The 6,000-nt window shown below is 31.3% G+C and overlaps 1 long non-coding RNA gene across 1 annotated transcript in view; it reads left to right on the top strand.

Moving 5' to 3' along the window:
• The window catches only part of LOC111716444 (uncharacterized), a 4,287-nt gene extending 781 nt beyond the window's left edge, over positions 1–3,506 (top strand). Inside the window, exons 3-10 of the long non-coding RNA XR_002768492.1 lie at positions 430–591; positions 767–823; positions 1,313–1,368; positions 1,469–1,576; positions 1,677–1,739; positions 1,979–2,065; positions 2,433–2,509; positions 3,189–3,506. This is a non-coding gene — a long non-coding RNA (uncharacterized LOC111716444). The remainder of the gene's footprint in view (positions 1–429; positions 592–766; positions 824–1,312; positions 1,369–1,468; positions 1,577–1,676; positions 1,740–1,978; positions 2,066–2,432; positions 2,510–3,188) is intronic.
• The last annotated feature ends 2,494 nt before the right edge of the window (positions 3,507–6,000 follow it).

Genomic DNA, 6,000 nt, shown 5'->3' with positions numbered 1-6,000 from the left:
CGACCTAACCTGACCAAACATGACCTAGGGGGACTGGTCATGTTCCGACCAGTTAGGTCTCCTGACATAACTCAACCAATCTCGACCAAATCCAACTTAAGTGGATTGGTCAGGGTTAAGACCAGTATCAGACCAGTTAGGTAATTTGACCTAACTTGACCAAACACGACCTAGGGGGACTGGTCATGTTTTGACCAGTTTGGTAATCTGACGTAACCCGACCTAACCTGACCTAACACGACCTAAAGGGACTGGTCATATTGCGACCAATTTGGTAATTTGACGTAACCCGACCTAATCTGACCTATCTTGACCTAATGTGACTGGTCGTGCGACGTCGCTGGTTTCTAGGGTTACCTCCATCTTCTTCTATATGTTGATAATAAATTAAAATATAGGTAAACAAAGTTAAAAATGTATTTTTTATAGTTGAACAAGAACAAGATTCAACGATCAGGTGTCCCGCGTACAGCTGTACAAATAGTTGGGTTTCCTAGTTGCAGACCTGGAACTAGCAAAGAGATAGCCAGACCAACAGCGATGTACCCAATAGAGTTACCAAATCACAATGATATTGCAGCGTCCAGCAAAGTGAGTTTAAAATAACTTTTATTATCAGAAGGGTTCATCATAATAATTAGCATATTTCTTCATGAGCAATATATATTTAAAAGGTTGGAGTGAAGTCAAATGTTAAAGTGAGTTTGTTTTAATAAGTCTAAAAACAATAATTAGCATATTTCTTTATAAAAATACATATTTTTAGATTGGTGACAAGGCATATGAGGTCCCAAAACAGAACGATATTGCAGCGGATGTCGTAGTGAGTATATTTATTTGTTAAAATTATCATAATTATTAAATATAATAATCAGCACTCGGCCCAGAATTAAGCTTAACCTAACCTAACTATAAATTAATAAAAAATAAATAATGTTGCTGAAAAATATGGTACATGTACAACATAGATAGGAGGGGGGGGGGTCCAAAAATTGTCCTAGCCACAGTGCGTGGACCAGAAATAAGCTTAATCTAACCAAAATCTAAATTAATCAAAAATAAATATCAATAATTTTACTGAAAAATATGGTCGATGTACAAAATAGATAGGAGGGGGGGGGGTCAAAAAATTGTTCTCTAGGACAGACCCTGTATCTTAAAGCTTGACGACTGTAAAGAACTCAATTCAATTATTACGCATGAAGTTTACTGAATTTTTACATTATAAAAAAACTAAATTAACGCAGGTCTTCGGTTCAAGTTTGATAATAATAATTAGCATATTTCTTTATATAAAGATATATATTTTTAGATTGGTGAGAAGTTATATGAGGTCCCGAAACAGAACGATATTGCAGCAAATATCGTGTGAGTATATTTGTTTAATCAAGATTATTAAATATAATAATCAAATTTCAAGTTTAAGAATAATAATTGCATATTTATTCATGAAAAATATATTTTTTAGATTGGTGAGAATAAATATGAGGTCCCAACACAGAACAAGGTTGGCGAGAAGTAAAATGAGTCTGTGTACGACTATGGTGGAGGGTCTGGCGATAAGGGATATGCAGACGTAAGTATTCATTAAAACATATCGTTATTTGATTAATAACTATAATTATTATCCTATGAAAAATTTCTATATTAAATGCTTAATTTTATATATTTCTTAGGCACAAAGACAGTCGCAACAGTTCCGCTTTTCTCCAAGGGATGTAAACAGATATCATTATAATGTAAGTATAAAAACATTCAAATATTTATTTTTATTTGATTAACTTTTGATAACTTTTAATGTGATCTTATCGGGAATTAATGATTTCAATCCGAGCCAATGTAACAAAAATAACAAATTTATGTGGATCCGGGCTGAAAAACCTAAGTACACAGTGAATTGAAACCCCACTTTGCATAAAGGAGCCTAAAGCAATCCCTAAAACTAATGATTTGATTTGATTTGATTTAACTTTTTTAGGAGATGAGAATAAGGATGGAGACAGAGTTTCAGAGCGAATCTGCAGATATCCACGGAAATGAATTTCATGATATGGACACAGGCAAAGTAAGTATACAAAATTCAAATATTTATTAATTCAATAAATTCAAATTAAATAATTCAAATTAATTAATTCAAATTAATTGATTTTATATAAACTAGCTTGGGAACCCAGCCCTTTCCCAGGTTCTAGAAGTTACTCCGCTGTTTACCCGCACTTGAATGATTTTACTAAGAAAATAAAGTTTTGCTATTCAAGCTGACCCACTCAACTTAGAATCTAAAACCCAAGCTAAGGACATTCTCAAATCAAAATTTGAGGCAAATTGGTCCAGGGGTTCTTGAGTTATGATCGGACAAACAAACAAACAAACAAACACCCAAACAGACAAACAGAGATTACAACTTTATATATATAGATGATATTTTTAAGGTAAAGAGGAATATGAATGGATCAGCACTGACGGGAAGACCAGTATTAAGCAGCATTATAAATCAGTTTTAGTTCAGGTAATTCATGACTATCATATTCTGGTGTCTACGTGTATGTGGATGTAGAATATTACTATAAACTGATGTCTATGTGTATGTATATGTAGAATATTACTCTTATACTGGTGTCTACATGTATGTAGGTGTGTAATATTACTCTATACTGGTGTCTACATGTATGTTTAATGTATATGTATAATATTACTCTACACTGGTGTCTACGTCTATGTATATGTATAATATTACTCTTATACTAGTGTATACATTTATGTAGGTGTATAATATTACTCTTATACTGGTGTCTGCATGTATGTAGGGGTATAATATTACTCTATACTGGTGTCTACATGTATGTTTAATGTATATGTATAATATTACTCTACACTGGTGTCTACGACTATGTAAATGTATAATATTACTCTTATACTGGTGTCTGCATGTATGTAGGTGTATAATATTACTCTATACTGGTGTCTACATTTATGTAGATGCAGAATATTATTCTATACTTGTATCTATGTGTATGTATATGTAGAATTCTACTCTATACTGGTGTCTACGTGTATGTAGAATATTACTCTCTACTGCAGGTGTGTATGTGTATGCAGATATATTATTATGTACAGTGTACACATTTAAAACAAATATGACAAAAGAAAAGAAACGAAAATTTATTAATTTACATTATTTTATTTAGGACTTCACTTCGGTCAGCATCAACCTGAATATACATCAATCACCTGCCGGCCTATCCCCATGAACTACAGAATTCTACCGGGATGTATATTTTTAAGAAAATCCAACCCTCACTTTATTGGGGGTAAATAAACAAATTTTGTGTAAAAAAGTTTGTGAAAGGATGAAAAATCTGGCCTTTTCAGATATAATTCTTATAAAAAACATGTCCCAGGAGGGTGTGGGTTAAATCTTAAAATATACATCCCAGTTTATAATCGTTCAATTAACTGTTCATTCAACTGGTCATATTTTTTAAAAATAAATATTTTTTCTATAATTATTTTATTTTAAATTTAAAAATTGTTTTTTTGTTGACTTTTTATGTTTTAAAAATTGCATATTGTGGCTGTCTATTTTTTCAAATATACCAAGCTGTGACTTGAAACCTAAAATTAATTCAGGGAGTAGGGGGATTGGGGCGGAGGTGAGGGGTGGGGTTTTATATTAGAAGTATTATATATGTTTAAATATTTTTTTCAGGGTGAAATTGTTTAATTATTTATCCTAAAGGGAGGCGTGGGGATATACAGGATTAGTCACTACAGGGAGGAAGAGGATTGAGGGAGGGGTGAGCAAAGGTAATCTGCAATATATAATATTTATATAATATTGTTAAAAAGTTGTTAAAAGAAGTTGAATGAAAGACGACATTTAAAATATAGAACACAGAGAAGACGACTAACGTACATAATGCCGCTGTCATACTCATACTTTAAAATATTCAAATAGAATGCTCTTAATTTTTAAACAAAAATTTTGGAATTGTTTATATTTGTGTTACATATTATATAGTTACTGAATTATAGTATATTAATTCTAGGAAGCATTAGGCTATAAAGGTGGAGCACATAAAGTGAACTATATGTTTGTAGAAAGCGACAAAGAAGAAAAACGAAAATTAGAGGTGAAAAAGAAGAAAAAATTTTTTATTTTAGAGAAGAATGGCTGCTTACTACATTGGCAACCGTTGGACTAGTTAAATTGAACACTAAAGTAAACTTTATTAAATGTTTATAAGAGCTAGGCTTTTAGGGCACTATGACCAGGGGGGTCATTGAAAAAATGTAAACATTATTCCCTTTTTATTACTATCCTCATTCTTCAATCTTTGTTTTATTTAAGAATATTTTTCCTAGTATAAGGTTAATGTGTATTTCTTTACAATGTTCATTAAATACATGTATCAAATAATAAAAAAAATAAAAAAATAAAAAAAAATTTAAAATAAATAAGTTGATAAAGTTAAAAAAGAGTTTATATACAGGGTGTTCCAATACACATGGGAATTCAGTGACGAATTAGATATCGTCTTTTTTATGAATTAGCACTGTAATACCTAATTTCAAAAGCGATAATATAATTTTGTCTGCTAGAGTTTATTTATGAAAAGATGTGTTAATAATGTCTCCGCAAGATGAACAGTGAAGACGGACAAGTTTACTCTGTTTGTATGATGTATTGTTTTACTAAGTACAACCTATGCGGTCAAAGCATAAACAAACAAATTGTAAACATAGCAGACGAAAATGTTACCGATCATAGCTTTCTCAGTAGGTATCACTATACTAAATCTAAGAATTATTTAAAAAGACTATATCGAATTCGTCATTGAATTCCCATGTTTATTGGAACATCCTGTATTGAACACTGTTGAGCAAATTCTTGTCATTATTATGCGAGTTCTGGAACTCCTTCAGCTTTGAATATGTTTTTTATAGGTTCCATGCTTAAGATAAAAATAGTATTTATTCAGAGCAGGAATGACTAAATCCGATATTTTTTTTACCATGAAGTCCTAAACCCTGGAGACATTGTGATATTGATTCCATTATAACCGGAGAGAAAAAAGTGTGAAGTTTTTTTTTTTTTTTTTATCAACGCCCTTTAGATTAACTCCTTTCTTGAAAACACATCTGACTGATGTGAAATTAGTTTCGAACCATCTACTTAAATCCAAGTAGACACAATATAGGGGGGGGGAATAATACTGACTCCTTCCGAACACCAGGAGGACAGAACCATGTTGTGGGTTAAAAAAATTTTAATAATCAAAATCACTTTTATATTGAACCATTTAAATGATACCTACAAAGCTTTTTCTTAAACAATACAATTTTTTTTATTTAAGTGTTTGATAAACTATATTTTGGGAAATGTATCATTTATTAATCACAGTTTAAATCACAAATCTCCGATTTCTCAAAAATCTATTAATTCAATAAGAGTGAGAATTGCTAAGAAATGGGTTGCTTCAAACCCCCCTCCGGGGGGGGGGGGGGGGGGGGGTGGTAACCCCAACTAACCAGAGTGAGAAGCATATGATTTCTTTTTTTTGAAATAAAACGTGTTTTTGTCTGTAATTCAACACTCTTTAAACTTACGGATTTGTTTATTTTATACTTTTTCATTCAAAACGTATATGCCGACAAAAAATTATTTGAAAAAAAAGGTTGAAAAATTATGTATATGGGGTTAAATTGTGATCGAAAGTCGCAGCTTTCTGAAATTTTGACAATACCGTTAAATCCACGTGGGGGGTTAGACATTTTATTCCAAATTCAAATTAAAATTTAGAATTTGTGGCTAAGATTTACTTCAAGAATATCTTTTTATTTTGAAAATAAGTTTCTGTAATTAGCTCAGTCCTGAGTCTAATCCTGAGAGGTAAAATTGTTCAAGTGTTTTATAATTCACTCTTTGTTTTTTCAACTGTGAACATTGTTAAAACCTTATCTATAGAATTATATAGATATTTATTCAGAACCCAGAAT

This window comes from Eurytemora carolleeae, unplaced genomic scaffold (assembly GCF_000591075.1).
Source record: "Eurytemora carolleeae unplaced genomic scaffold, Eaff_2.0 scaffold2057, whole genome shotgun sequence".
NCBI classification, from domain to species: Eukaryota; Metazoa; Arthropoda; class Copepoda; order Calanoida; family Temoridae; genus Eurytemora; species Eurytemora carolleeae.
This window is presented reverse-complemented; position numbering and strand designations above follow the sequence as displayed.